Raw genomic sequence first — 13,550 nt, forward strand, 5'->3', positions numbered from 1 at the left:
CTCTTCGGATTACATGTGAACAATTTGCGCCCAGTCAATATTTATCATGCTCATCTAAAATAGAAATACATCCATTAATGAATATTTGTATATATATATATATATATATATATATATATATATATATATATATATATATATATATATATATATATATATATATATATATATATATATATATATATATTGTCTTCAAGAAAGAGTAATGAGGTGACCACCGCCGTGGGTGGTGAGGCATCTCCCTAGTGTCCTCTATTAACCACTGTTTGAGGCCCTTGAAGGGAAAGGGGGGCTTGTATGGTACCAAAAAATAATAATAATAATACAAACACATACACTTTTTTTTTTTTTATATTTGCCACTTACTCATTGCATCAAACTGGGCTGTACAGTAAAATAGACCACCCCAATTCTTCTTCCCCTCCCTTGTTTGCCATTTTCACACCTTCACCCAACTTCATTAGAAAAGATGAGAGAGGGGGAGAAAAAAAACCCTACTGAATTTGGTCATTACTAAATCCCAGTGCCACAGTGCCACCAAGTGGTCTAAAAAACATGAAAGCATTACAACTGCAGAGTCACACAAGAGGAGACATTTACGGACTGATGATGGATTAAGACACACTCAATAGAGGATGAACGTAAACCATTAAAAGTGTTCTTGGTGAAACTAACAGCTTCTTCTATGATTGAGTGAAAGATGAAGTGGCAGTTGAGACATGGAAGGAGAAGGGCAAAACAAGCATTTATTAAACTATTTGAATTTTTTTTTTCTTGAATTCCAATTTTGTCTTGTTTCGGATCACCTATCTGTTTTTCTTTAGCAATGGTGGCCAACTGGAAATAGTGTGTAGTTCAAGCACGCACATTTTTCTGAACATACAGACAAAAATATGCATTGGAGGAATTATTAAATTGCGCCTTCTTTATGGGATTGGGCTCCCTGCATTATACTGTATGTAGGTGACTGTTTCTCCTGTGCAAGCGAAGTCATTCCTGGAGTGTTCTTGACCCTTTTGTCGTTTGTATTTTTGTAGTGTGTAACCTTAAGCAATCCCTTTACCAGGAAGAAAGCCATGAAGCCTTGCTACGTTCCCAGCATTGTGACTTTGAAAAACGCTAACTTTTGAAATACACATGCGGCCTGCCATTTTGCCATGATTGATAAAATATATGTCTTTCCCAGGTGGGATTATCACTTATTATCAATATTGATCAACCTGCCAATGATGGAAGCTCATTTTGTTGCCGATTAACGGTTAATGAGAAATTTAGAGTGAGAGAAAGTACTTGAGCAGGGGTGGTTCGCTTCCCTGCCTGGGAGGCCATGTTTGTATGTGTGTGTGTTTGTGTGCGGGAGTGAAAAACAAAAACAAAACAAAAACTTAGAGCAGGGGTGTCAAGCTCATATTAGCTCAGGGGCCACATGAAGGAAAATATATTACAAAGTGGGCTGGATTGGTAAAATCATGGCAGCCTAAATAACTTAAAAACAATTGCCATCAATTTGTTGACATCTATTTGCAGGCCAGCCCTAAATTGCGGTTTTCAACTGTAAATATATTGTTCCAAAAAACAACACAAATGCAAATGTAACTCAGAAACACTTGGCCCATACAGTATGAGTTCCGGGCGTGCTATATCTACCGGTATCATATATATTATTCCCACAATGCATTGTGTGGCACAGTTAAAGAAGTTATAAGGACATTAATCATTGTCATGTGTGTTAGCAGTAGTTGAATTTGTGTCGTATGTAGCACGTTTATGTTTGATTTATGTTGGTCTATGTTTTTTTTTTTTTTAAACCAATTGCAACTTTAGGTTGTGTGTAAAATAATGACATTCAGGACAATTCTGTGTACAAGTTGCATTGCTAATCTGGGGATTGCTTGTGAAATGATTCATTTATATGTTTTGATTGTGGCCGGCTGATTAATTGGTCCGGCAATACTCTTTTTTTATTTTATTTTACAAAATTATTTTAGGGGCCGGATTAAACCCGGTGCTTGATCTGGCACACGAGCCGTATGTTTGACACCCCTGACCTGGAGCGTACCCATTCAGTAAACAAGTAAATATACACTTAGCCTTGTTGTTCCAGATCATCCATTTTGTGTGTTATGGATCTGCGGCTGGAGAGGTTGAGATACTCAACATCGGAGCTTGGTTAGCATTCAATTTAGCACATCTCAGCAGCCCTGCCTTCGTCAACGTTACCTCTGCCGCCTCTGGTCGCTGCCAGGCCCTACAACATTTCACAGAGATCCCTCTATCGCATTCGGGGCACGTGCGGTGAAAATTCGCTAGAATGGCTCAATTTAGACTGAATTCCTAATGCTTAGCAGTATATATTTTAAAGTTTGAAGTAGGATAATGCGGAATTGATTCTTTGAGAAGCTATACTGTTTTTATTCCATTATTCTATCAGTGAACTCAAGAAGGAGTGCCTTGTTGCCATGGTCCGAAACAATCAACAAACATGAGTGTTTCATCTACTGTATGGCGCACCATTAGAATATCATTAAGATGAGACGGAGCGGAAAGATAGAGGAAAGCCATTAGAGTAAACAGAGATGAGATGGAGTGGAGAGTCACACAGTGATAAGGAGTTAAGTGCCCTGGATCACCTCTAATGATCTTACAACTGAAATGCCAGCTGCAAAGTGACACAATGCCACTTACTCTTACACTTTTTTTCTCCTCGTACCTTTGTCTATTTTCTCTTTTGACAGTTTGTCACCATGAGTGGGTCCCTTCATCATTCTGTCTGAGAATTGTCACAGCTGATTCATCCATTAAACAGTATGAGTGAGCATAATTGCTCAAAACGGGAACAGAGACAACACTTTTGTTGATGAGGAGAAATATGCCTCCCTGGGAGAATCAAATCACTTGATGCACTGGCCGACTGGCCAGACTGAGGTTTCCTCTCTCTCTCCCTTTCTTTCTCTCTCTCTCTCTCTTTCCCTCCCTCACCATAGTTCCACCTACTCTATTCCTCCACCCCTCTCATTTGTTTGTTGTGCTCCACCTCCCTTCGAGTGCATTAATCAGTCAAGTCACAGCACCAAAGCTATTACTCATCCGGTCAGAAGAAGACAGAGTGAGAGAGGGGAGCACATTAGAGAGAGTGAAGTAGAGAAGAGGCTGCTCTATTTTCACTCAGATTTTAATATCTATACCTCAAGGCCTTTCATCTCCAATATTGAATCAATTCATTGGCTTGTTGTTTCCATTCATTCATCACCAATTAAAAGATGCAACTAACACTGCTTCATCAGGCACGTCACCTTTATCCCACTTGACTTTTCATCTTCATCTCTCTCTCTCTCTCTTGCTCTCTCTTTCTGGCTTCTCCTGCCTTGATCTTTCATCATTTACCCATTCTGCACTTCTCTTTTTCTCAGAGAACATGTAGGACCTGTGAAAAAACAGTCGGTAACAAAGTGAAAAATTTAGGCAAAGTGAACGACCACCCCAAGCCATTATCAAAGAGATGCTGAGCTTTAGCATTCACAGAACTAGGAGCAGGCCCATTTTATTTTTGGATACATTATTTTAGATTATTTTATTATTAAGTATTTACATTGGATTTGTCACATGTATAGGTTCCATAGAATTAAATTGTATTGTGCAATGTGAACAAAGAAAATTTTGACCGCATCAAAATGTTGTAAAGGCACTACAGAATGCATGCATTTGGTACTTGAGTCCTATGCCAAATTTGATGGAAATGCTGTTACATGACCTTAAAAAGGCCATTCATGCTTGAAAATCCTCCGGTGTTCCTAAATTAAAGTGATTCTGCAAGGAAGAGTGGGCCAATATAAATTCACATAGGTGTGAAAGACTCATTGCCATTGTCACGGGAAAAATGTGAACCCTTAATAGACAAGAGACAGGAAAAGCACTTTGAGAAAAATGAGAGAGACAATTTAATAAAAACCCTGAACATCTTCCTCGTTGGCGCAACTGGCACCAATCAAATATATCATGTTTTGTAAGTAAATACTTTTTCACGGCACTGTAAATGGAGCTGACCAGTTTAAAAGACGTGCTTCTGTTCAATTGTATACGTATCTGTAGGCCATTCATCCATACATTTTCTGCACCACTTATCCCCTTCCAATGGGCTCACCACCTGTGGGAGGGAATAAAGGGGTCGGGTACGCAGAGAGCTGGGCTGCGGCCAAGGGTGGGGACCTTGGCGAAGCTAGCTTTTGTGTCATAGAATGTCATCTCTCTGGCGGGGAAGGAGCCCGAGCTGGTGTGCGAGGGCCTCCACACACAGCTTGGGCTCTGGTACCAGTCCTCTCGAGACGGGGCGGGACTCTCTTCCACTCTTGAGTTGCCCATGGTGAGAGGCATAGAGCAGGTGTGGGCATACTTACTACCCCCAGCATGCATACATGAGACCTGTTTTCATAAAATAGTCAAAGAAAAAACACTGAATTTGTGGATATGAGATTCATGTGAAAAGATGCATGATAGCGCTTCGACCAATGTATTTTTGCAATACTTTCAACTGGAAGGATTGTTGTAATCCAAGTAGTTTTACCAATACAGCTCATTAGTAAAAAAAACAAAAACAAAAAAACGCTTCATATCACTAATTAAAAGAAAATTAATAAATATGGATAGACATTAGCTAGGTAATACACATGGTACCATGTCAAACTTGATCTAATGCTTATTCTACAGGCCCACGTGCTATATATTGAAATATAGTCTTCCAGGTATTGAGCTCCGCGAATATGCTTTTAACCCACACAGTGACCAATGTGTTAGTGCAGCTAATAGTTTTTTCGGCAGAGCTCCCATGTATGAGGTCGCAGGTTAATTCAAGTAAGTTGAAACTTTGCACATATTTCGAATATGGGGCAGACTCCAGGAAGTGCACAATTACTAACATGTATGCACAGTTTTGATGTTTAGAAAAGTCTACACAACTCCTTGCATATGCCTGAGATAAAAAAAAAAAAAGAAGACCAAGATAAATCATTTAAAACTTTGTCTAGCAATAATGTGAGCAAAAACATGTAGAACTCAATTAAAAAGCATTTAAATTAATTGTTGTCGAGAGGAAAGTGAAAATAAACAACAAGACAATGTGCTTCCACAAGTGTATACACACTTTTATAACTGGCTGTGTTTAGAATATAATGTATCACATTTAAACGTATGTTAAATGACAGCACACACCTGCCCCCATTTAAAGCGTCTCTGATTAAACCCAGATAAAGTTCAGATGTACTAGTAGGCCTTTCCTGACATGTCTTAGAGCGCAAGCTGCGGACTACACAGAGAGCTTCCACAGCAACAGAATAATAAAATCTCATTTTTTAATTGTGTCAATCAGGAGAAGGGTACAAAATGGATTCCATGGCATTAAATATACCATGAAACACAGTAAAGACAGTCATCAAATGCAAACATTCTGGCACAACATTGACATCGACAATAACTGAAAATGAATCCACAATTGATGGAAAGATGGAAGTTTAGTTACATGTGACAACCCTCCCGTCTCCATTATGCTGATCAAAAATTTTAATGCAAAACTTTCTTTTTTTTTACTTCCATTTTTCACAAGCTGAACTCAGAGATTCAAGACTTTTTCTATTGTAAAAAGCCAATTTAAAACATTGTTCACAATTCTGTCTAAAATCTGTTAAATGGAATTTTTGTAATCTAGCCCACGTCACAGGTGTGGCATATCTTTATGATGATTATACATTCTGAATATTGCACATGGCTGCCGAAAATAAAAGGCCACTCTCAAACGTGCAGTTTTATCACACTGCACATTGCCACAGATGTCACAAGTTTTGAGGGATCGCACGTTGTCTGCAGGAATGTTCACCAAAGCTGTTGGCCTTTAATTGGTCTCCAAATGTGCTTCTATCCAACCCGCCACATAATCGCAGACAACTTGTAACCACAGCAGATAAGTTTCCTGCAAAATAGTCTGAAATCAGCCACAAAAAAATTGTTTGCAAAATCAAAGAATTTCTGCTCAAACTGTCTGAAACCGTCTCAGAGAAGCTCCTCTGCATGCTCGTCGTCCTTATCCGGGTCTTAACCTGGCTGCAGTTCAATACTGACTTGAGTTGGCAAATGCTTACATTCAATATACTGTAGCATGGCAATTTGGAGAGGTGTTCTCTTAATGGATATATCCCGGTTTTCACTGTACAGGGTGTGTATGGCAACGTATGGGTGAGCAGTATGCGGATATTAACATTGTGGATCGAGTGGCCGGTGGTAGCTGTGGGATTATGGTTTGGGCAGCCATATGTTATCCACAACAAGCTCATTTTGTATGCCATTTAATGATGATACTGCATTTAAGCGATGAATGCACAGATACCAGAAGCCCATTGTTGTACCATTCATCCACCACCACCACCTCATGTTGCAGCATAAAAATTCACAGCCCCGTGGTGCAAGGATCTGAACACAGTCCCTGGGATTTCAAAACATCCCAGTCTTTGTGTGGCCAGCATACTCATAGCATTACTACTTATATCAGACAAAAAAAATGCCATCTGAACAGCGGCGTGTATATTTTTTCTATGCACTGCATATAATGAAAAATGGTGTTTTATTGAGACGGAAGGACAGAAAGACATACAGATTGACATGACAAACCAGATCAAGCAGGGAGAGAGAGAGTTGATTGTGGAGTGGACAGGGAAAGTTGGTGTGCCTGTGTGGATCACATTGCAATCGTTTGCCATCTGGATTTTGTATTCAGTATGAGAAACCAGTGGTTGGATTGTGTGACAGGTATAACATGGAGAAGTGTCTAGAAGACTAAAGTGTGCCACAGTTGGATGACTTGTAGGCCTTTGAAGGATTGAGGCCACAGTGAAGCAAAGACAGGATGTGACTAAGATGAATAAAGTAGTTGGACTATCGCTTGTGAGGAAAATATGATTCTAGATTTGTAGCATGCTGTGTAGAGCAGTGATTCTTAACCATTGGGCCGCAAAGTAATTTCAGTTTTGCAACTACGGGCCGCGACGGCCGTGGGCTTTGTACACTATGTACGTTAAGCCCTCGTCATTTTCATTTCATTTCATTGGCGTTCAGTCCTCTTTCCTACCCACTCGTCAAAATAGCCATATGAGCCTATGGGGGCACAATGAAGCATAATCTACATCTATATCTGATAAAAGTGTGTGTTACATTCTACTTTTGGAGAATCATCAACATGTAACATGAATTCTTACTTTACTGTAAAAGTGTTCATTTATTTTACTTCTTTGAGCTTCAAAAGTCGCTCCATTTCAATAATGAATGATCTTTCCACAGACGTCATTGTAATTGCCACAGTGAGCACAAGCTGGACTAATTTTGTCCCTACTGGTTAAGTCTCAATCATATCCATTTTCTCCTAAAAAGATGATAAGCTGTCCAAAAATGTTGCATTTATTTGTCACCATTTGTGAGCTATACAGTCCAATGAGAACAACCTTTTAGTCTGACAAAGCCAGAGAACGGGCTCGCTCACTAGGCATAGAATAATGGGAACCTGTGAGGTTTTGTATTCTGCCTTCAGTGTTGCTGAAAGCCAGACAATTGAGGCTGCACAGTGTTGAGGTAAAATCTTGTCTGCCTCACCTCTGTCCCATGTATTTTAACAGGAAATTAAAAATATTTAGCCTTTTTAACTATGAAATCATTATTTGATTTAAAAAAAAGATGAAGATCAGAGAAATGAAATCAAAACCAATTTTATGCTTTTTTTTTTTTCCCCTTTCAAGCATATTGCAGGTTACACCTTTGCCACCCCATCCTGCATGTCCCTGAAGCTGGAGTACCCAGGCAAAACCCAGGGGAGTTAGCTAAGGGAGGAAATGCAAGCTCCTCACAGGAAGGCCTCTTGACAGTGCATCAGACATGCATCGTGCATGTATGTAATTCATTATTTAGTGTTATGGGGGGAACAAAAATCTTAAATGTTTCAAGTACTTCATAATAGGACATTTACAAATACAGCACAGGCATATATGCTTTGATCTACCTGTTGTTCAATATGTTACGCCCCAAACACAAACAGGTCATGAATCTTGAGCTGAAACAGGTAAGATGCATATTGAAAGAAAGCAAAGTCTTTTGTTAGCGACACTATTGCTTTTCTTCACAAATAACCCTCACCTGTGGTTACTCAACCTTCAATAACAACGTATACACATTTACTGTATGTATGCTCACAAAACATATTAAATGTACCGTAGGGTCCTGGTCCCTTGGGGAACATCCCTGTTTAAAGGGGAAGTCAACCACCCCAAAAATCTTGACAACCTTTATGACGTCGTCATAGCCGCCGCGTCAGCGCTTCCAACTTCGCCGTCAACCTCGGAGTCACCATCATCATCATCGATGATGATCATCGTCGTCATCAATGTGCTCTTTAGCGTTGGTCGATGCCTTTCGTCTTTGAAAAAAATTCCCAAGTGTGAGCTGCTTGCAACCGCCATTGTTTGCTTCCCCAGCCATCTAGCTCCGCCTCACGTCTTCTACTGCCGCGTCAACGCTTCCAACCTCGGAGTCACCATCATCATCATCGATGATGATCATCGTCGTCATCAATGTGCTCTTTAGCGTTGGTCGATGCTTTTCGTCTTTGAAAAAAAATGCTCGAGCGTGAGCTGCTTGCAAACCGGTCGCCATGTTCTCTTCCCTTCCCCAGCCATTGTCCCCTCTAGCACTGACGCCTACCCAATCTTGTCAAAAGAGAGTCATCGCTGCCCTCTAGGGGCCAAAAATAGTCATTAGGCTCATTAGACCTGCTTGAAACTTTCACCACAGCTGGGCAAGGCTTTACTCCACCCGTTTCCAAAAAAATAAAATAAAAAAAAATGGGTGGACGTTTTTTAACGTCTTTGGCGCTCCTCCGTAGGTTTTTGCAGAACGTCATTTAACGTATTTGGCAGTAAAAGAGTTAAGCTGCAAAATCCAGCCATTTTTTTTTTGTCAATATCAGAAGGCAGCCATTTTGCCACAAACAGTCACAGGTCAGTTTCAGAAAACAGGCGAGCTGTGATTGGTCGTTGCCTGAGCCCTGAGCAACTGTGATGTCATCATCAGTCGACAGTAAGTGGCAAAGTGGCAGCCGTCTGAGATGGATAAATACGGCTGGATTGTGCTGCATAAGTCATATTCCACAAACGTAATATTAATCGGAGTGTCGGTCACATCTAACATATTATTGTCAAAAAATGTTTAAGGTTGACTTCCCCATTAATTGTTCAGCAACACATTCCAATGAAACAAAACAGAAAAGGTAAGAAAAGTAGGATTGCATCTGTTTAAAAGAGGAGAGGATAAGGAAAATAATCAAATCATGTGTATAATTGTTTTGAAAGCAAATGGACAAAAAGTGAGGCATTCTTGTCCTCACTCAACTCTAGCATGATTAGAATCTTGAGGAAAAAACTCATTGTGCTATGAGTAATTGTTCTATATAGTCTAGTTACATTCCAATAAAAACACAATCCTTTTGATATATTGTTAACTATATGGCAGGTAACTGGGTAATGATGTGTTATTGCACACTTAGGCATTAAACCAACCTTAAATGGTAAATACATTGTTCTATCTCCTCTTTTGTACAACAAATGTTGACTAATCATTTGCTGACTGAGATGTTTGAAGTGATTTTGCTGATTTATTTCAATCTCACATCCTTGTTTGCTCATTGTTTCACATTTCTTATTGTTGTTTTCTCCTTTTACATTGTGAAGCCTCTTTCATTCCCCATCTCGACTCGTGATGCTAGTGATGAGTCAGCAGTGGCCATACTCAATGCATTAGCTAATGGAACGCTCCTGTCTCTACGAGGCCTCCCAATGTAGTATAACACAATACCACATCATTGATGTGCCTGTGTATGAGAACCCCAATACTACAAGAAGCTTCAGATTTTTTAATAGTTCAGTGAAAAGACGGTATACCTTTTAAGTTCATTCAGAGCAGTGGTGTCAAACTGATTTTTGTAATGGGCCACATTCATCAGAGGGCCGTTATGACTTGAAACAATTAAGTATTTCTAACTTTTTTTTTTAACCCCCATCATTATTACAACCTGCACTTGGCTGTTTTTACAGTCCTGTCTATTTTTAACATCAAATTGAAATTGAAATATGCAAATTGCTGGCAATCCAGAGCATACTCTTACCTGAAGTCAGCTGGGATAGGGTAATGCAGATAAGCAGTAATCAACCACATATTTTAGGCTACAAACATTCAAACAATCAATCCCGGTCATAGTGGCAAAATAATAAACTGTCAATGTTCAGGGTTATTAATGTGAAACAACTTTATTGTTAGAGTTCAAGTATGATAATACAGTTAACTCAAAACAAAAACAAAAAACAATAACAACAAAACACAATGAACAGTGACCAGCAGTTGAAAGAAATACAAAGCATATGTGAGAGTGTAAAGATGCAGCAGGGTGTTGTCTCAAGTTGCCTTGCCTTGTCGCAGCATAAATCAGAACCTGTCAAGTACAGATTGCAATTGTGAGAATGACACAAACTCAAACTTTATTAATATATTACATATAAATATATTGATAAATTATACTTTATAATATAATATCACTATAGCAGAATGCAACGTAACGTGTGTGTCTGTATTGTGTTTGTATTGCTGTGTGTTTATATTTTGTGTTTTCAGCTTTTCATTTCCTTTTCTTCTTTAGAAGTCATGGACATGCCAACCCACGGCACTAAATCATAACTGATACACATGGGGTTGTGTGATTGTGTATGTGTGTGCATCAATTGTACTTCTCTCATTCTAGACACATCCCATCTCCATCATTCTCATATCCATTTCCTGTTTTTCTCCATATATCAGCTATTTGCCGAGTTGAAACCCCTGAGATGCTGATAGAATTGGGATTTTACTATTTACATCATCCTTATATCTAAGGTCTGTCATACTTGTAATACAATTATAATCATGATACGTTTTTACTAGAGCTTATCACAGTGTTTTACTAATGAACAGAGGTGGCAAATCTGGGTCCAAAAACTAAAAATCCTCCCACAGTTTGGCTTTAGTCTCAGGTGCTAGCTAACTCCCTAGCAGGTAAACAAGCTCCCGGAGAGCTAGCTAGCTAGTTAGCACCTGGGGCTAAAGTCAAACTGTGGCAGGGTTTTTACTTTCTGGACCTGGATTTGCCACCTCTACTAATGAATAACAACCTTAGACTGTCTCAGTCCAAGCTCATTTGGGTGTGTAGCTAACTTGAACGGTGATTCAAAGTGCAGATGCCTAATGACCACGAAACATACGATGAAACCAACTGAGGAAATGTTTAAGGCAAATTAATTCCTTATTTAATTACCCAAAAATTCTACCCCCAGTCCACAGTCTCTGACCGGCCCTCATGAGGTTATTATGAAGTCAAAATAAAATGAAAACTTGTGATGTTTGATGCTGCATTCTGATTTAAATTAGTGATGACACACACTTTTATTCACCTCAGTCACAGTACCTGAACTCTTGTCAAATTTATTCAAATTTTGTTTTAAACAAAAGTTGTTCTCCTTTGAAAATTGCTTATCTATTCTATTGTCATTTGTGGTAATGGTGATTGGGTAATGGCAGAAGTCGTCCCAAAATGGCAGTTAGCGCAATCATTTTGGCAGCATAGAAAACGCGTCTGCCACCTTGAGTAAACGGCAAACGCTTTAACAATGATTGGCAGCTGTTGAGGACCAGCTGCCACAACGAGAAGAGGCAAAAAAGAGGAACCAATGCATAGCCAATGCTGCACTTTGCACATTGTGGCTAAATCAGCCGATGCTAACTGTTACCACATGCAAAATGTGGGGGAAATAGTCTGTTTGGTTCATTTGTGCTGCTACGGTTTAGTAGATATGACACATTTTAATTTAATAACTGACCAACACCATAAAGAAGACCTTTTACGGCATAAATGACGGCGGCCACGGCCGATTTAGCAGCTGCTAAGTTGCTAACGTCCATGAATAACACTGCAACACTTGCGTCAAAAATACCAACTTCGATGGCATTTTGAGCATACGTAAAGGGGAAATAAATCCGGATTGTACGAACTTGTAAATCCTTTTTATGTTCAGATTTGACAGTACTCACCGGCAACAGAGGAAGTAATTCCACGTAGCAGTGTTACCGGGGTGAAAAAAAGCACTGCTGACACTTCATCGGCAATCTAAACATGTCCAACCCGCTCATGTATATCATATCCTTTTCATTAAAGTGACTGTCAATGCTCTGCTCTTGGGCAGCAAGTTGATGGATAAACGATAGCTTTAGCCTTCCTCGCTGTTCTAATCCATTAACACTGCGCCACTACTTTTCCTGCCCCAGGGGGGCGTGTTCAGAGAAAGTCACGTGATGCCAGGATCTCTATTCCGTCAATATTGATGGAAGGTCCGTCAATCTGTCAATGACGGACGCCCATTTTGTTACCGATTGACAGGAACCTTTGAAAAATGTATGTACTAAGCCTTGCCGGAAGGGGGTTTTCGTCAATGTAATCGTCAATCCATCAATATATTCAGCACTATCAATAACGGACGTCCCATTTTGCTGAGGGATTGATGCTTGCCGAATGACGGAGCATTGACGGATGCCCACTTCAAATGACGGAAACATTGACAGACGCACATTTTGATGATTACAATGCGGTTTGGCTTGAAATATTGATGCTGACAAGAGGGTGTCCCTACTGTTGACAATGACCGAATGACAGATGCTCAAAATTCATTGGCGTGCCCACCTCTGGGTAATGCCTATCACTCCTTGATTCTGTGTGAGCTTTTCCATTTTTAAGATTTAATAGTAATGACTAGTTTTGTTATAATTGCAGAACATCAAAGGTGCATTATTGTGTTTTGTGGTGCCCTTTGAAGCCACGGCTCCCTTCACATTCACCTATGTCACCTGATGGTTGAGCCAGCCGAGCACAGCCCGGTGTAAAATGTACAATATGAAACATAATTTATGTGACAAGTTTAATCTTGATATCTTTACCACAATTGTTATTAATATTTCGCAATAAAGCTGCCCAATTTTACCTCAGTGTAACCAGTCAATATATCCATATTATCCTAAAAAATAAGGTGTACCTGAATCTAGGTCTTTTGGCTGGAATGATTATGACACTTCAATTCTGAAATCTTTCATTTCCAGCTATCAAACTCAGCTGGCAAACTGTATACACTGCAAGCAAGTAAACATACTGAATCAACAGAGATAGAGAATACACAGCATCCCTCTGAAAAGTTCTATGACCAGAGACAAAATGATACCAGAGTCCAAAAGGTTGTTATAGTTTTTTTGGAAGGATACCACAGAGTCGGCTATTTTCTCCTGAATAGGTAACACAGTGAGCTTCAACTCTCCATCATTTTCTTGACAAGACTTGTTCACATTAGGTACGTGGGGGAGCTGGACCATATCCGAGCTGACTTTGGGTGAATGGTACACCAGCCAATTGCAGTGCATACATAAACCACCATTCACATTCTCATTCACACCTA

The sequence above is a fragment of the Vanacampus margaritifer genome, chromosome 7 (genome assembly GCF_051991255.1).
Source record: "Vanacampus margaritifer isolate UIUO_Vmar chromosome 7, RoL_Vmar_1.0, whole genome shotgun sequence".
In the NCBI taxonomy this organism is placed as follows: domain Eukaryota; kingdom Metazoa; phylum Chordata; class Actinopteri; order Syngnathiformes; family Syngnathidae; genus Vanacampus; species Vanacampus margaritifer.